At 27.5% G+C, this 19,808-nt stretch overlaps 1 protein-coding gene across 1 annotated transcript in view; it reads right to left on the minus strand.

Annotated features, from left to right (window-relative positions):
* Positions 1 to 19,808, minus strand: part of LOC142319294 (neuroligin-4, X-linked-like) — an 894,612-nt gene that overhangs the window by 222,390 nt on the left and 652,414 nt on the right. The gene's annotated exons all lie outside the window — the stretch shown is intronic.

Below are 19,808 nucleotides of genomic sequence, written 5' to 3' on the forward strand. Positions count from 1 at the left end.
TTTTCTTAATTTGTTAATTAACAAAATTAAATAGTAAATCGCTCATTTCCGCTAGAATACACTTTTATTCTACTTATTTTTCAGAAACCGTTTCAATAATTTATTTGCTGTCGTAAATTTTTTCTAAGTTAAAATCTCTACTGACTCGGCTAAAAGATTTCAGAAACATTTCAAGTTTTGATTTTCGTTCAAAATCTGTTAAAGTTTTTATAATATTAATAAGCTATAAAAGTAACCCACCGGGTTGGTCTAGTAGTGAACTCGTCATCGAAAATCAGCTGATTTCGAAGTCGAGAGTCCTGAGGTTCAAATTTTAGTAATATGTAATTACTAAGATTTACTTTTGTACGGATTTGAATATTAGATCGGCGGGATACCGTCGGTGTTCTTTGGTGGCTGGGTTTCAATTACCCACACATCTCAGGAATAGTTGACCTGAGGCTATACAAGACTACACTTCAATTACATTCGTACAAATTATCCACTTCAGTAATTCCTTACGGTGGTTCCGGAAGCTAAACAGAAAGGGAGAATGAGCTACAAAAGTAAATCTCACGTATCGCTTCACAATTATGTTTACAGCTGTTTCTCAAAGATGATTCCAACAATATTTTGAAACAAAAACAATAAATATATGGGGGGCGTAAATGAGATTAATCTAAATCATCTTCAATTTGTGTTTCATCTCATAAAATATGTAGCAGTTTTTAAATGATCCTATGCAATCGGTTAAGTATATAATTCTATTTAGTATTTTATTGATTAACAATTATAACTGGCTCAAATTCGACCCAAAAACTTTTTACTGTAATTATCGTTCATCAAAAATATTTAAATATAAAAAATATATTTGCCGACAACGGTCTATTCGTAAAACAAAATAATATATTCCACTTAGTATTCAATAACTATTATATGACTTTCATGAAATAAGAATTCACTAAAATTAGCAATTATTGGAGGGCTAGTTACACAATTACATTTTTGTATTACCTTAGAGTCGACGTTTTAAACTAAGTATTAATGTTAAACTCTATCAAAACAAAAAAAAATCATGAAACAGTGGTGTCTGTACTATCCACTGTTCCAGCCGCGACGTAGAATATGTATTTTCATTAAAAGATTCTAGCAGTTTAACGGTCACAGATAGTAATTAGTTATAGTTATTAGTAATTAGTTATAGCATTAGCTATAACCGTTTTATTTAAAAATCTATGCCATACAAAAATCTCCGCAAAAAAATATCTAATGCAGCTTAAGCAAAATACCATAAAAATTAGCTTCTAAGACATTATGTGCCAAAAAAATATTCGTATCTCTGATAAACTACCAAAATTCTTGGAACTTCTTGGACAGTATGGCGAGTCGCACTACAGAAAAAAGGTTGTGCTGATAAAAATTAATCTAAACGAATACTTACACGACTTTTTCAATTCGAAATATATATTTTTTTTAAATTTATTTTTCTTAATAATTCATCTCATTTTTCATAAAACTTAAACTTAAAAAAGAAGCTTATCAATTGCAAAAAAAAAAAAAATATTTTAAACATATTGCTTTAAATGTACTTTTTTTTATTAATTTCGTATTATGTTTCATTAATTCAAAAGGAAGAAATTTTACACAATTAACCCTAAAAAGGTAAAACAAAAACGTTTATATATTTTTGCAACTGATTAAATTACATATCGAATGCAATTTTTTTTTATGCATATCGAAAAAAAATTTTTTTAAAATTACCTTAGGATAAAATTGCGCTAATAAAACATGCATTTATCTCATTTTCTTCAAACAGTATCATTATATGCATATGTATACCAATATTTTAATGACATAGAAATGGATTTTTCAAACCGTTCTAACGATTAATGTGCTACAAAAAGAAATGCCGTTAAGTGAATTTTGTCAGAGAATTCTGTTCTACGAAATTCTGTCATTTTGTAGCCATACTTAAATATGAGATAACGCAAGGAATACACAAAAAAAATAAATAGTTAACTTGTGGGAGAATTTTTTTAACCGAAATAATGTTTTTCTCTAATTTGAGTAATGAACACAGAGGAATTACTTTCCTAGGAATTATTTCATTGAATAAAAAATATTCGAACCGCTGCTACTATTTTGTATCTAATTTACTTAATTTTACCAAAATGTATCTGGGATTTTTGTTTGTTTTTCTTCAATTAAATAGATACACATATGAGAAAACTTAAAATGATTATAGATAAATTACAAAAAAATATTAAAACATACAACTTTAATTGAATCGGTTTTTTTTTTAAAGTACACCTTTTATAACATTTATAAAAGATATCGCAGAAAAATGATTTCGTTTCATTTGAATAGAAGTATCTGTGTGAGACATCGAATGATGTCAATTTACTTAAAAATTTTACAAGTTACATAACGTGCGTATGGTTTTTGTATTACATTTTCACAGTCATTCTTGCCAAAATATATGAGTAACACTAACACAACATGAAGACTTATCATATAAAAAGGACCTAAAAGCTTTAATCCAAACAACGTTTTTATTTGTACATCTTTTAGTCTACTGAATTTCAAGATAAAATAACAACCTATAAAAACCATTTTCATTTAATTTCCGGTACGACTTGATACATTTATTTAACGCAATGTCAAATTTTGTTTTATTTAACTTGATAAAAAAAAATACACTTTTCATCTTTCTAAGAAATCACATCAAAATAATCAATATACTTTTAAATCAGTTTTTTAGAACTTTTATTAGCTTATAAAATGTGTATTTCCTTTGGTTCAATAAATATTATTGTCAATCTAAACTAGAAGTCTAAATGTAAAGTGACACTTTGATATTGCGTGAACTGATTTTGTTATTTTACGAATATCATTGTTACAGAAGAATAATTTAATAAAAAACACAGAAAACGTGTTAATAATTTATTTAAATAATGTAATCCTCGTTTTCATTGCACAAAATAAAGTAATATAGTTGAAAAATATGCATATAACGGGTGACCTACTGACGACAATAACCTCTAAAGAAGTGTCCAGCGTGATTTAAAGTTTCACAGTTTATGCAATTATACTGTAATCAGCGTTTCCCTTAGTTTCACCAAGTTACTGACTATTCTCGGAATATAAAACAATAAGTCACACATTTAAAAAAATGAACGATTTTTAAATAAATTAGAATATTTTGGGAATAAATTAGAAGTACTACGAAAGCTAACAAAAAAAAGAAAAGATTAACGTAAATGAATAAATTTTGAAAAACTGTGAAGTACTGTCAAAGTTAAAATCTTTAACAACAGAATAAAAACGTTGTTGATCAAAGTTTTGCGTGGCATTTTGCTGTCAATAACAATTTAATATTAATTCTTAGCAGTATACTCATAACAAAGAAGACTGCATGTGTTTAAGAACAGAATAATAGATAACATTTATTCCACAAAATTCAATGTTAAATAAAAAACAAGAAAAAACTCTAATCTAATTTTTAAATAAAAATAATAATACATAAATAAAGAATAGGATTGTTTCATCCGTTGAATATTGGCGGTGTGTAAAATACACGTTGTTTCACAACAAAAAATGGTGTACATCAATAAATTACTTTCCATCACTTATTCTAGTTTTGCTTATGGATTTTACTCGAACGAAGGCTCAGAATTTAGAGAGGTACTTGTCAGATTTGTTTTTTCTAAGAATAATAATTAATGATATTCATTATTAGGCCGATTTCATTCAAATAATTCTAAATTTTCTCTAATGTCCATTATACTTGTTTGTAATTAACAATAGTGACATGAGATGAAGTTACTTCAAATGAGTTTTATTTCACGTTGGCTTTTATAATACAACAATTTCGTTTGCAGTACTTAACAAATAACAGATTAAATTTTAACTTGATTTATCATGACTACAAACCGCAATTTTCATCATTTGACGAGTCAAAATAACAAAAAAAAAAAATTAATTATTATTTTATAAGTATACTTATTTATATCTGTAATATAAAAAAAAAATCAAAATTCAATGTGTTTATATTAAGTATTTTCACTTTACTTCTTTAATTAAGTTTAACTCTGATATAAATAATCAAATTTGGTACTTTTGAGGTAAACAAGTAGTAGCACAGTTTTATCTTCATTAATAAATTTGGCAAATAGTGAATGTAATTTTTATTTAGGATATACAATGTTAATATTTTACTGTGTATGTTTCAGGTTTTTAATATACTTACAAGGAATTATGTATGATTTATTTTTAATAAAAATAAACAATCGATTTTAGTTATTACACGTTATTAATTTTAGAATTCTAGCTTTCAATGCTCCTTTGACTATGTGATAGATTATAGAAATTAATTAATTAGGAAGTGATTTAGCAAACTTACCTATTCTATGTGGGTTTGTTGAATGAAGTAATCTCTAAACGACGTTAAACTTCTTAATGAGTTAAAATAACAGCCAGAGGTAGCTTATTATTTCAACTACTATGCAACTAACTACGAATTATTGAATAAACCAATAGTTCAGTCAAGGCTTAATAGGAGTTCGGCTTTTTAGAATTTTACCTCCGTGCTTGTGATACAGGTACGGTCAAACACGTTTCCTGACCTTTACTTTAATCGTTCCTTACTATTAGCTTTGTATATGCAAATAATTTTTCGTTTCAAAACAGTTGTTGAGAAGAAGATTAACTGTTGTTGTATCATACAGTCACCTCCTGGCACGAATATGCTTTGTTTGTATTATTGTATAATAATACAATTAAAATAATTTAAAACATCAATATGTAAGAAAAAAAACTGGTTATGTAGTGGAAATATCTCCTTGATATTCATCAGTTAATGTTATGTTTGGCATTGGCTCAGCCTTGCATAATCAATTACGATCGATATTTCGTTTGATAATTCTATTTTACTTTATTAATCTAATTTAGTTGAAGAACTTAATTTGTTAAATTCAGAACAGACTGGGCCTACTTTTCACAGAATTAATTGTTGTTAACTGTTTTTAATATTTTATTGTACGATAAGGAAAAATTCTTCTTTGGAAGATTTCTAGAATGAATAAAATTCTAGACGGATGCAAGTAATATCATAGATATTATAGAAGATGATCGAATAATGTATTATTAATAATAGAAATAAAAGAATTTCATATTGAAATTTATATGAAATGCATCCTGACTCGTAGATAAATATATAGTAAAATATTTTTAATGGGTATTCGTGGTGCTATAGATAAATAATGATATAATGGTTCTGAAAAATAAAAACAGGAAACAGGAAATAATGAAGAATATTTATGAAAAATACGGTGTTGGATGAAAGAGTAAGGTGAGTGAAAAAGTGAGATTGCTTTTACTTCACTTCTGCCTCAACATGATTGATAACTGTAAGCTGTCGTGCAATGAAACGTAATTGAAATAAAACGAAAAGCACGACTAGGTATTACACTCTATTAAAAAAGAGTAAGGATTTGAAAAAATTCTAGAAAAATAAATAATAAAATGTAAATTTTAAGGACAGAAGGAGAAGATGATTTATAAAGAATATTCATTCGGTACTTCTTAATAAAATGTTCCCAGTCACTTTTTTTACTCTGTGATTTATAATTTTTTGTGTTCTAAGAAACCATCGGTTCCGAATTAATTTGTTACAAGCTGGAATTCCGGCAAAAAAGATATAACATTTTTCATCTTGAACCGTTATACCAGTTATGTATAACGAACAATTGAAAGGTTCAAATTAATCCAGTAATAAAGGAGTTAATAAAATTATTCCATAATATACAAACAGTGCACGAATCGAATTACTCATAAATATTTAACCTATTCACTAATCAAAATAGTAATCCTTACATTCTATCAATGAACAAGAAGATAGGGAGGAGAGTGGAGTATTTCAAGACGCATAGCGATAGAATCATTGTAATAAGGATAAAATCAAAACCTAAACCGACAACGATTGTTAACGTCTATATGCCTACAAGCGCCCATGATGATGATGATGAGGTAGAGTGTGTATACGAAGAGATTGATGAAGCAATTAAACACGTAAAAGGAGATGAAAATTTAATAATAGTTGGAGATTGGAATGCAAGCATTGGAAAAGGCAAGAAAGGAAATATAGTGGGTGAATAAAGGGCTGGGCAAAAGGAATGAAAGAGGGGACCGACTTATAGAGTTTTGCACGAAGTATAATTTAGTAATTGCCAACACCCAATTTAAAAATCATAATAGAAGAATATACACTTGGAAAAAGCCAGGCGATACTGCAAGGTATCAGATAGATTATATCATGGTTAAGCAAACATTTAGAAATCAACTCGTTGACTGCAAAACTTACCCTGGAGCAGACATTGATAGCGACCATAATTTGGTGATAATGAAATGTAGATTGGGGTTTAAAAACCTGAAGAAAAGGTGTCAGATGAATCGGTGGAATTTAGAGAAGCTTGAGGAAGAGGAGGTAAAGAAGATTTTTGAGGAGGACATCGCAAGAGGTCTGAGTAAAAAAGATAAGGTAGAAAATGTAGAAGAAGAATGGGAGAATTTTAAAAAGGAAATTCTTAAATCAGCAGAAGCAAACTTAGGCGGAATAAAGAGAACTGGTAGAAAACCTTGGGTTTCAGACGATATATTGCAGCTGATGGATGAACGTAGAAAATATAAGAATGCTAGTGATGAAGAAAGTAAAAGGAACTATCGGCAATTAAGAAATGCTATAAACAGGAAGTGCAAACTGGCGAAAGAAGAGTGGATTAAAGAAAAGTGTTCGGAAGTGGAAAGAGAAATGAACATTGGTAAAATAGACGGAGCATACAGGAAAGTTAAGGAAAGTTTTGGGGTACATAAATTAAAATCTAATAATGTGTTAAACAAAGATGGTACACCAATATATAATACGAAAGGTAAAGTTGATAGATGGGTGGAATATATTGAAGAGTTATACGGAGGAAATGAATTAGAAAATGGTGTTATAGAGGAAGAAGAGGAAGTTGAAGAGGATGAAATGGGAGAAACAATACTGAGATCTGAATTTAAGAGAGCATTAAATGATTTAAATGGCAGAAATCTCCTGGAATAGACGGAATACCTGTAGAATTACTGCGCAATGCAGGTGAGGAAGCGATTGATAGATTATACAAACTGATGTGTAATATTTATGAAAAAGATGAATTTCCGTCAGACTTCAAAAAAAGTGTTATAGTTATGATACCAAAGAAAGCAGGGGCAGATAAATGTGAAGAATACAGAACAATTAGTTTAACTAGTCATGCATCAAAAATCTTAACTAGAATTCTATACAGAAGAATTGAGAGGAGAGTGGAGGAAGTGTTAGGAGAAGACCAATTTGGTTTCAGGAAAAGTATAGGGACAAGGGAAGCAATTTTAGGCCTCAGATTAATAGTAGAAGGAAGATTAAAGAAAAACAAACCAACATACTTGGCGTTTATAGACCTAGAAAAGGCATTCGATAACGTAGACGGGAATAAAATGTTCAGCATTTTAAAAAAATTAGGGTTCAAATACAGAGATAGAAGAACAATTGCTAACATGTACAGGAACCAAACAGCAACAGTAACAATTGAAGAACATAAGAAAGAAGCCGTAATTAGAAAGGGAGTCCGGCAAGCATGTTCCCTATCTCCGTTACTTTTTAATCTTTACATGGAACTAGCACTTAATGATGTTAAAGAACAATTTAGATTCGGAGTAACAGTACAAGGTGAAAAGATAAAGATGATATAGTAATTCTAGCCGAGAGTAAAAAGGATTTAGAAGAAACAATGAACGGCATAGATGAAGTCCTATGCAAGAACTATTGCATGAAAATAAACAAGAACAAAACAAAAGTAATGAAATGTAGTAGAAATAACAAAGATGGACCACTGAATGTGAAAATAGGAGGAGAAAAGATTATGGAGGTAGAAGAATTTTGTTATTTGGGAGGTAGAATTACTAAAGATGGACGAAGCAGGAGCGATATAAAATGCCGAATAGCACGAGCTAAACGAGCCTTCAGTAAGAAATATAATTTGTTTACATCAAAAATTAATTTAAATGTCAGGAAAAGATTTTTGAAAGTGTATGTTTGGAGTGTCGCTTTATATGGAAGTGAAACTTGGACAATCGGAGTATCTGAGAATAAAAGATTAGAAGCTTTTGAAATGTGGTGCTATAGGAGAATGTTAAAAATCAGATGGGTGGATAAAGTGACAAATGAAGAGGTATTGCGGCAAATAGATGAAGAAAGAAGCATTTGGAAAAATATAGTTAAAAGAAGAGACAGACTTATAGGCCACATACTAAGGCATCCTGGAATAGTCGCTTTAATATTGGACGGATAGGTAGAAGGGAAAAATTGTGTAGGCAGGCCACGTTTGGAATATGTAAAACAAATTGTTAGGGATGTAGGATGTAGAGGGTATACTGAAATGAAACGACTAGCACTAGAATCTTGGAGAGCTGCATAAAACCAGTCAAATGACTGAAGACAAAAATAAAAACATTCTATCAACAACGTACGATGATTAATAATAAAAATAATATATATTTAATAACCCAATTAATGGTCATTTAATGTTAGATTAATAATATTAAATCAAAAATAATAAATAATGAAAACCCAAATACATTAATTATATTTATGTAATTATTCTCAGTACTTTATGCGGTAATAAATAAGGTACTTTTGCACCCTAGGTGGTACCGCAGTTTAAAAATAATCGATTCTAGACCTACTTTACATGCTGATTACGAATATGTTATTCTTTTGATATTTTTTGATACCGGGTTTATACAATAACGTGATTGAATTTAACAATAACGTGAATTTTGGGTTATTTAACAATAACCCAAAATTTTGCTGCTTATAATTACAGATAAAATTAACCAAGCTTAACCTACGCTCGCATCACTCGCTAACCTCGACTCCAATTAACAGTAATGTTTTGATTATTTAAATGAATAAATAATTGCCATAATTATTGAATTTATTATTTAAATATTCAAAATATTACTGTGTTAATTATAATTATTCAAGGTTAGCGTGCGTTTAAGTTTAGTTAAATTATATTTATAAAAAAATCAATAAAATCAAATCATTTTTAGAGAAAAAAAAATTTTATTTTCACAACTGCGGTACCACCTAAAGTGCACAAGTGCCAAAAATAGTATAGAAAACTATTCGGGGAAACTTAATTTAGTAAAGTATATTTTATTGCAATATCTTAGGATAAAGTAGTACACTGTAACTACTGTATTAATGTTTGGAAAACTTGTTGGTAATAATGGACTTGTCAGTTCAGGTTATGTCTGTCATGTCGAATGATTAATTTATGTTGATAGAGAATAATTTAGTTTAATAGAACACATTTTTCGTAGAGAAGAATACATTAGTTATTATCAAATTTTAGTACAGCGCAGCATTGTCTAAAATAGTATTTACAACTAAATTAATTTAATTGTTAAATATTTAAATAAATTTAAATACAAAAAAAAACTTACCATAAACGACTTAAATCGTAAATATAGATATTAACAACAAATACAGTCCATGATAACCGATCAATAACAACTGATTTTCATGTCCGCATTCGACTGCATAATTCTCGTAATAGTTTTAAAATTGTCCTTTTTAGAAATTTTAATAAAGTAACATTTTCGTAGTATAAAATTTTCCATGTACGTGTTCTATTATTGAAATCGATTAAAATTTGATAATAGAAATTTCTACGTTAAATAAGAGTAAGATTAAAATGATTTAGAATACAATATAAAGTTCTTCAATGATTTATTTTATATTACGATTCAAGCCCAACGTAAAACATTTTTAATGAAAACGAATTTAATTTTAAAGTTAAATGACTAAACATTTCAAGCCCGAATCGATTACGATTCCTTTGATACGATCCCTGTATTGAATAAAATCATATTAGAGAACATCACATACATTCCTGTAAAGCAATAATTAATCATTCACCCACTTACAAATCTATTTTACTGCTTACTTGAATAACCTGAATTCACTAAGTTATTAGTGTCAAAGGTCTACATTATAAACTCTATAAATTTAAGGCCACTAAATCTATGATCACAGGTACGGTGGTAAGGCTTTGATCAGTAAAGCTATAAGTAATGTATAACAGAAAGATTAAATAACTTATCAAAGGCGCGTGATTTATTTTAAACCGAACGCAAAACAATTCTACGAAAATAAGTGAACGCATTAAACAAACATTATTTAATGAATAGTACCAAGTTACAAACAGAATGGTAAAGCTGATTTCTGTTTGCAAATCTCTGAATAATGTTTTATTAAACAAATATATATATATATATATATATTAAAATAAATATATCTAAAAGATACACCAAAAAATTCATTCAGAAAAATATATGGGAAATACTGCTTATGTTAGAATGATTGTAACATTCATTATTAAAGCTATACTTGAGAATCGGTGATTTACAATGAATGAATAATTTATCATGATGGTGACGTGTTTCGGGCTCCCCTATTATTATTAAGCAATAAGTAGCTTTTAAATAACTTGGCAATAGAATTTGCTTACAGTTTAAATGTGTCAAGTGAAAGCTGTAAATAAAAAATGTATAACTATTATTTTTATATTTTATACTCGTATATAAAAAAATATAAAAGAAAAAAATATGAACGCAGAGACGATCTTTAAGATGTTCAATTAATTTCAATATAATAATTGTATAATAAACTAGAGAATTATATCCTCATACTAATAAAAAAAAGTATTTGGGTTTGCAAAATTTCTTTCATTTTATTGATATATTTACTTCTACTTCACTGTTACTCTTAATTTATTGTCTATGATCATCAAAACAATTAAATACACTATTTTGCACGTATAGTGCAGTTTATAGATACGAATTTTTAATTTTTTGTATTTCTCTTTCTATATGACAGCCGATAATTCTTCAGACTTCTAGATAGTAGTTGATACACTTTCACCTTGATTTTCATTACTACGAAACTGAAAATCTGTTAAGTACACTGAAAAACTTATCAGTCCATTCTACTGATTGCAGATTTTTTATACTTACTTGTTACTTTACAGAAACACAGGTAACAGTCAAAGTTTACTCTGTTCTTATTCTTGAAGTTAGTTAAGCTTTTATTAGTCTTGATTTAGAATTAATAGCTACCGAACTAAAATTATTATATTTCGTTATACCGTTTCTTATATTGATATATGTAGAACGAAATGATGAAATGTAAAAATAAAATAACATAAAAAGTAACTTTTGCGTTCAACAAACATATAGTATCAAAAATAATATAGTACTGAATTTTAAGTACGCTCTAAAATGATAATTAACAAACTTTAATTTTAATATAAAAAACATTTTTTTTTTTAAATAAAAATTAAAAAGAAACAAGTAGAACCTAACAAGTAATTTTTTTCAATTATTTTATAAATTTTTAAGTTTACGTATTGCCAATGCTATGATAGTGCTAAATGAACAGAAATAAGCGAAAAGCTATTCGCTACACAATCAGTTCGTAAATCGTTATCATGTTTAACATGCAAAAAAAACGAAAGAGCTCTTATCAGAACCAATTAGTTCTATAATGAAGCGTCTATATCACCCAGATCATTATAAACAGTATTAGCGGATACAAGTATTGAAACCGCAACAGAATTAACACGAAACCCGGTGCAAATCTTGAGTTGAACTCGAGAAACTAAATGTGTTTATAGCAAAAATATCTACAGCATTTTGACTTATTGCAGTGTAAGATAAAATAATAACATAATAATTATTACCAAAGAAAGTGTAGATAAATAATATTGAAGAAAAATTTATTAATATCGGAAATCTCCATGTAATATACACAAATATCCACTTGCAAGTTATTCACAAAACTTGATTAAATCTCTAGTACATCCGACAATCTACGCTATGGACTTACGCTATGAACACTACGACACATTATGGTAACACAACGAGAGTAATCTTAATAGTCGGTTGACAGGAAGGAGGGAAATAATCTGAATTTGATTTCTGATGGAGAACGGAATGTGGTGTATTTTATATTGCCTTATATTTAATAGATAAATGACATTTTCAATTAATTCATAAAACGGTCAATACATTTATATAAATAACACATCTATTCTTAAGAATCTTACATAGTGTAATGCTCTTAAAATATTGAAATTTCTTAATACATGATAAAAAAAGATAGTGACATCACCTATTTACATTAGTTTTCTCTGAAAATTAAATTTTTTATATATCAAGCTTAATCAATACGTGAATATAACTTATTTAATATTAACGTTATACGAACGGTTACAACCATTCCATGAATAATTTAGCAATGTTACTTAACATCGAAAATCTTACGGGATTCGGATGAATTGGCAGTAATAAGGCCTTTTAGTTTATTTAATTAATATGAACTTGTTTTTTTTGTTTCTGAGACCAAAATACACATTATAATGTGTATTTTTTCCCCGTTTTAGGATAATTTTTTGAAATACAAACAAATTACCGATACGATTTTTATTTGAATCTTTATCAAAATTCATTGATTATTTTTAAATATGAAGAAGAAGTATCACGTATTTTTTTAGTAAATTATATCTGAATATTGCTAAAAAGAACAATATATAAAGGGAAGGAGATAAAGAAATACCCAAGAGAAAACCGTATGGGTTTAGATATTGCATTTTATAACGCATCAACAGAAAGTTTTTCTGCGATAAGAATAAGAAACAAAGTGGATACAAAAAGATTTTGTTCGTTTTATTTTGGTTCGTAGTATTTTTTAAGCGAATAAAAGCTAAAAAAAAAAACAAACAAATACATAAACAAACTATATGATAGTTGTTTATATTTGATGTTTGTTTATATTAGATGTTAATATTTATGTAATGTATTTAAAAATTAACGAAATCAAAATAAGAAATTCTTCTACTTATTAAATCGTATAATTATTCAATTACCTTACGAAAAACTTTATTTCTCACAATAACTAATAAGTCCTATTTAGACAGCCCTGATCGAAAAAATACAGACTTATACATTAAGCGATGCTAGTTCCTAAATACAAGTAATTCCAGTGACTCGGTGGATGGATCGCGTAAATATGTTTTATTTTAAAAGTAGAGTTTATTAAATCATACATCATCTGCCACTTAAAATTCATTAAAATCGGTCCACCGTTACTTTGTGACTGATTACAAAATACAGTTACAAATATCTTAATTAGATATCAGCTTCGTTTTTGTTTCAGTTGCAAAGAAAAAATAGAATATTATTTTAAGAAATATGTGAAAAACTTCATTTTGCTAACTTATTAATGTAATTACTTAATGTTAATTTTTAATAAAATGTGTAATGATTACAGTTGAGCAATGAATTCAGATTAATAAATGAAGTCCTTAAAACTGCTAGGAATTATACCATCAGGAACTTCTAAAATACAGATCGTAATAAATATAAATTATGTCAAATATTAAACTTAACCGTTTTAAATTTTTGTAAAATGCAAAGAGCTTAAATGTTGACTAATGGAAAGGAACCGTAGGTAGTGAAGGATATATATTGACCTCTATGAAACGTTTACTTTGCTGCTGAAGTAAAGTGTTTTGAAAAAGAATGGTTTGATATTACCACAATATTTTCATTTAAAATAGTTAAACTATGGTTGGGTACAATTGAATTCAAAATCTTCATCAACATTTTAATTTTTAGTCCCGTTTTTATGTTCAGTACATTTTGCAAAAGAACTGATCACTGAAAAAGTTCAACTTTAATACAGGAAGTTCAAAAGAGTCAAGGTACCCCAACAAACTTAGCGAAGATCAAACTGTTGAACCCAAACACATTTTAATGTTTATAGGACCTATTATGACGCTTTAAAAATTAATAAGAAATCTTTAATTATTTACATGTGAAGTTTTATTTACTTAAAGTTCTGGTTGATTTAATTATCACAAACTGTTGATCAAACGATGAAAACAGGATACTGACTTAGGTGACGTAAATATCATACGGCAGTTTCACAAAGAAAGCTTTTAATTAGTGTAAAAATATTTCAAATCGGTTCTGCATTTTAAGTCTGTACTTCCTAAGATTATTCTTAGCAAAAAATGAAATTTATTTATTTACATTGTATAAAAAATGGTGATTAACAAGATTCAAGTGAAGCTTTGTTAAGAGATGGCCTAACTTAAGCGAAAATAACTAAGGTGGAGACAGGAATGACAGCAATTTCTGTTGAATAATATATAATGGGTACTCTAGAAAATTACGATATGATTAAGTGCATGTATGTTGCGTGTGAATTGAAAAGAGAGTTAAAGGGAGAGGTGTATCGAATTACAAATATACTCATTAGACCAAACAGAAAGACACTGTCTATCGTTTACGAATCAACAAAACTACTCAAGATATCTGCGAGACATCTGGATTGTTATTATTTCAATCAATGAAACTAAAACATTCATGCTATGAACAGTCATCTGATTATTACTCAAAATAGAATACATAATTTGTAATTCTCAAAAAGTAATATCTCAAAATTTTATTAAATATGATAGAATAAGCATGTGAATCAGTAGAAATCTACAGCAATTTAATAAAAGTATCAGTGCAGAAACATAACATAGAAATATTATATATATATAAAAACTGCTGTGTGTGTGTGCGCACAGGCGTGTGCAACCTGATGGGATATTTTTGATTTTGTTAAACCTGATTTAAATCCTTATCGTTTTTTTAACTAACTGTAATCGTAGGTAAGGTGAAAATAATAATTTCTGAAGATACGTAAGATAGTACCATACTGTTTTTTTTTTTTTTTTTTAATAAAGTCAAATTTCTTCTACATTTGTCATGACAAAGACCCATTTTCCTATTTAGAAAGAAAAATAGTCGATATTTAAGATTTTCACCAATACTCACACGGTTTAAGTTTTAAATCGTTTGTTCTCTCTCTCTCTCTCTCTCTTTCTTATACACTCACAATTAATAATACATAAAATAAGAGACGGAAAAGGAACGTAAATCTTTAAGCAAGAAGAGAAAGTAATTTACAGCTAAAATTTTCCGTAAACCAGTAATACGTGCGATAATGAAAATTTTTATTTATGAAAGCAACTGAAATTTAGAGTATGACTCCATTTAACTTCTGGTCAAAACAAAGGATTGTGCATGTGTCTGAATTTGCTTCAACAAAAAGCAACTCAGGATAATCTACATAATTTGAAATATTTCTTAAATAACATCTAACTTGTTAATATATAGTAATGAGTATAGTAATGAATTTTAGGAATTTAGATTGGAATAACAGAATCTTCTTCGTGTTTGAGGTTTAGCAGAACCTGGAGTATTTCTATTCAAATAAATTTAAAGGTTTATTTCCAGAACTTAATTAATCGAGTTAGACTCGATTAATTAATACGTCAATTTCGACGTATTTTATGAATGAATTTTCAATTGATTACGAGAAAAATGTTCTATTTTCTTAAAAAAAGAAGTCTAACAACTGATGTTTTACTATTTGGTCGGCTGAATTAAGTTTTTTTTAGCAAATACAAATTATTTGTTAAAATTTAATAATTGATTGATGTAAAATATTTATGAACTCCGCTGAAATTGAAGTTATCTCACGTTCGTAATACACTGACATATAATGAACAGCAATGCATGTAGATGTAGATAGTCAAGTGATTTAGGGAACTAGTTTCTGCTAGTTCGAGTTTTATTTTCAAACTTGAAAAATTGTTCCATTTAATTTATTACTAACTATACTTTTCAGTAAATAATTCAAAAGAAAGATTTGTTAGTAAGTATCCTTTTATTAAGTAATCCTTTACAATGTAGTATTACTCTTGACGAAGAGCATCTCTTGAAAAGAAGGTTCTACTCTCAAATAGAGATAAGCTGCCATTTTATTACTAGCAACTCCTGTTTTTATAATTATATTTTCCAATGAAAAATGGGTATAGAAAAAGTAATTTATTGTTATATCTAGAACATAATACGTCTATTTATACGCTTACTTAATTATAAATAATTATATGTTTATACTTATTTATCTATAATCATAAATATATAGATAAAAATCACGTTTAAGTCGGATTTAATGACTGATATTTAAACATTAAATTAATTTTACCTTATTCGCGTTAAAGAATCACTTGAAAAAGATATACATAATAATAATTGATGAATTAACCATATGCGTATTCTAAAGCACAGAATATAACTATAAGTTTGTAAACAGATGGTTGAAAACATCTTTTATGTACTCATTTTGTTTGAGTTTAGGTCTGAGTGCATTAAGAGAGCATGAAGCGTGAAGCCTAGTAAAGAAACTTGGAAACAGATTGAGTAGTTGGACTAGAGGGAAGTTAGAATAGCCGCGGGTCAGGCAGCAGATGGCGTTACAGCATACAGTTCTGATTCGCTCGCGTCCCAGTAATTATCATTGTTCTCACCCTTTCATTCTGTCTCTCTGTTTCCTAAACCCTTTCAATCTTTTTCACTAACACTTTTCTGCTCGCTCCTACAACTGTTAATATCCTCTTCCTGAACTCCCTGTCATACATCATGAAATACATACATGCGGATTAGCAGACAGAAATATATTGTAATCCGTAGAGAAAACAAGAGCAGATATAGTTAACTCTTTTATACAAAAATACAGTAATATTTTTTTTAACAATTCATTCTATTTTAAATATTCATATACTGTATAAAAGAAAAATAAATTCAAATGTGTCCTCGTTTCAAAAAAAAATCTGATGTGGACAGCACTTCGCCTATTAAATTACATGTAACATTTTTTTTTTTAAATGAAAATTCGCAAAATTTTATTTCATTAATAACTGCTGATATTTTTTCATATATATATTTTTTTTATTGTTATCATTGAATTATTATTTATTGTAATTTTTTATCAGAAATTATAAATGAATATATTTAAATTAAAAAAAAAAAAAGTTAAAACAAATGAGAAGTCGGATTCGAACTGATGGCCTTTTTCTTTTAAGATCCAAATATTTCATTAATTAAAATTTTATTTGGCTATAACTCTGGAACTAATAAAAATAAGTAAAACTTATGATATATCGTTGAAAAGCTCTCAACGAGGGCTAAATATTGCAGTTAAGAAAATGTTCAAACTCAAAATCTTTTGCAATTTGGGCTTTTTTGGACACTTTTGGTTCAGTCGATTGCAATCAAAAGTGCACAACTAGATGTTAAAAAAGTTCTAAATCCAAAATTTCAACATCCTACGGCTAATCGTTTTTGAGTTATGCGAGATATGTACGTAACTCGTGAGATGTCACGCCGAAACTAGTCAAAATGGATTCAGGGATGCTCAAAATGGATATTTCCGTTGAAGTCTGAAAAGCGAAATTTTTCGCGATCACAATACTTCCTTTACTTCGTACAAGGAAGTAAAAATTTGATTTTTCTTGAGTTTTTGTGTGTAAATCATTGATTTTATATGTAGAAGTTCCACCCATAAATTAAAATTTTCTTTTAAATACAACTTGGGGTTGTAACTTTATTTTTCCACTTGCTTATAATTAGTAAAAAAGTATATACAACGAAATACGTTTTTCTTTGCATATCCTGCTGCACAATTTCTCATCCAATATAAACGGTTTTCAAAAATTCAAACTTTTAATTTATAAAATTATAAAGTTGTAATAAACACTATAAAAATACGAGACACTGTAATTTGATAGTTCTTCATGTGTTTATTCGACTAATCACGAATAAGTACGTCATATAAAAGGAATTTATTTCTTTATTTTGTTTTTAATTTTTAGAATTACCTTGTATTATATTAAAAGTAAAACAATACTGAGGTAAAAAATAATATATAATAAATAATAATAAATAATATAATAAAAATTCCCAAAATAATAAACTAAAGCGTAATCAAATTACATTTTAGCAATTTCCTCTCAAAAAATAAATGTATAAATATATATAACAAATCTAACACATATTATTATAAAATTTCTGTATTATTTGTTTTAATTAATAAAAAAAAAACAATGAAAATTTAGACATTTTTTTCAGTTTTTAAAATTTTTTTACCTATGTAATACCAGTAATATAAAATATTAGGTTTCTGTAAAGGAATATTAATATACAGAGCTGTACTTTATAAAATGAAAATAAATTCTTTGTTAAAAAGTATTACAGAAATAAATCTGTATGTATTTCTAAATAAAAACGTTAGCAAAAATAACGGTAAAAATACCGTAAAATCAATATTTCGAGAATCTTGTTAAACAGCTTTTTTATTATTTTATTATTATAATATAGACAACAGAATTTAAAAATTAATTGTCGAAATTATTGAAAAATGATTGTCATCTTCAGATAAAGTATGGTAATTCAAATAAATAATCTCGATTTTTGATCTTAAAATTGTTTTTGTATGACTATATATTTATTTCTAGTATGTTTATATACGTATATTACACATTGTCTCTAGGTGTTTTTCTTTATTTAAACAATATTATAATTTGGGTTAACAAAAGACCGATACAGACTTATGCAGTAAATACAGTTATTTACAGTAATGTAGTAAATTTAAAAGATCTCAGTGCTAAAAAAACAAATAAAATAAATTAACAGTTTACTAATAAACATAGATTAAACTGCTTCTATTAAAAGTTCAAATAACGACTTCGTAGAACTTCAGAGGTAAAGCGTCTTTAAAGAAGCGTTTTAAATTTACTGTATTTTGCATATCATACATGTTTTTGTAATTTTTTTTATCATTAATACTGCAGGCATGTAATTAAATGAAAAAGGGATGAAATAATAGGTGAAAATATGTCCAACTCTTTCCGGAACTCAAACCCAGGTCTTGTTGACCAAAATACCAGTTTAAAAACTTATACTTCAACTGACCAAAATTGTATTACTATTTTAATAGTTTATCTTAAATTCTAATACGGATCAGTTTTTTTATTCATCCAATCTATTTCGATAGAGGAAGAATTTCATGAAATAATGTAGTTCAGTTTTGTAATGATATATATACTAAGTGAATCTTTAAGCTTACTAAAAAAAAAAATACTAAAAAAGTATTGGATCTGCATAATTTTAGTATGTTAAAAGAACTGAGGCAAGCTTTTGCAATTGCAAGAAAAAGGATTTGTAATTAAGTGTCACTAAAAATAAGACGATAAACGATTAAATAAACGTTCAATATTTTGTTTAATTAATTGATCAATCTATTCTTTTTGTGTTTTTAAAATTGAACTTTGTCTTCACAATTTCTGCTATACTGTATTATCAGTTTTTACATAACAAGACTTAATTTAAAAGTATTTTAAAATAAGAACATTACATGATTTTAAGCTTTTCAGTATCAATTCGTTCCCTGCTACTATTTGAATGAGTGCAGAATATCCCATTAAACATAACATGAAACGAAAACATCTGACGTTTCTTTTAAATTTAATGCTGTTTAACTGTAAATTAATTGAATGATTTATTAACAAAATCACTGAATAAATTTAAAAGGTAAAACTTTTTAAAACAGAATTATCGTTAAAAAAATTTAATTCTAAAGCAAAAAAATGCTTGAATATTCTTTCAAGATCATTAAGCAGTTGAAGAAATTACAGAATTAGTAAAAATAGTCCTTTCAATTTAAACTATATTGATATGTTTTGAATGAATCATATTACATAATTTCACCACTGATCATCATAGTGAGCATATATAGCACGGACCGTGGACTGGCTTTTGCTACGGGTGATGTCCTTTTTCGATACATACTT

This window comes from Lycorma delicatula, chromosome 2 (assembly GCF_047948215.1).
Source record: "Lycorma delicatula isolate Av1 chromosome 2, ASM4794821v1, whole genome shotgun sequence".
NCBI lineage: Eukaryota > Metazoa > Arthropoda > Insecta > Hemiptera > Fulgoridae > Lycorma > Lycorma delicatula.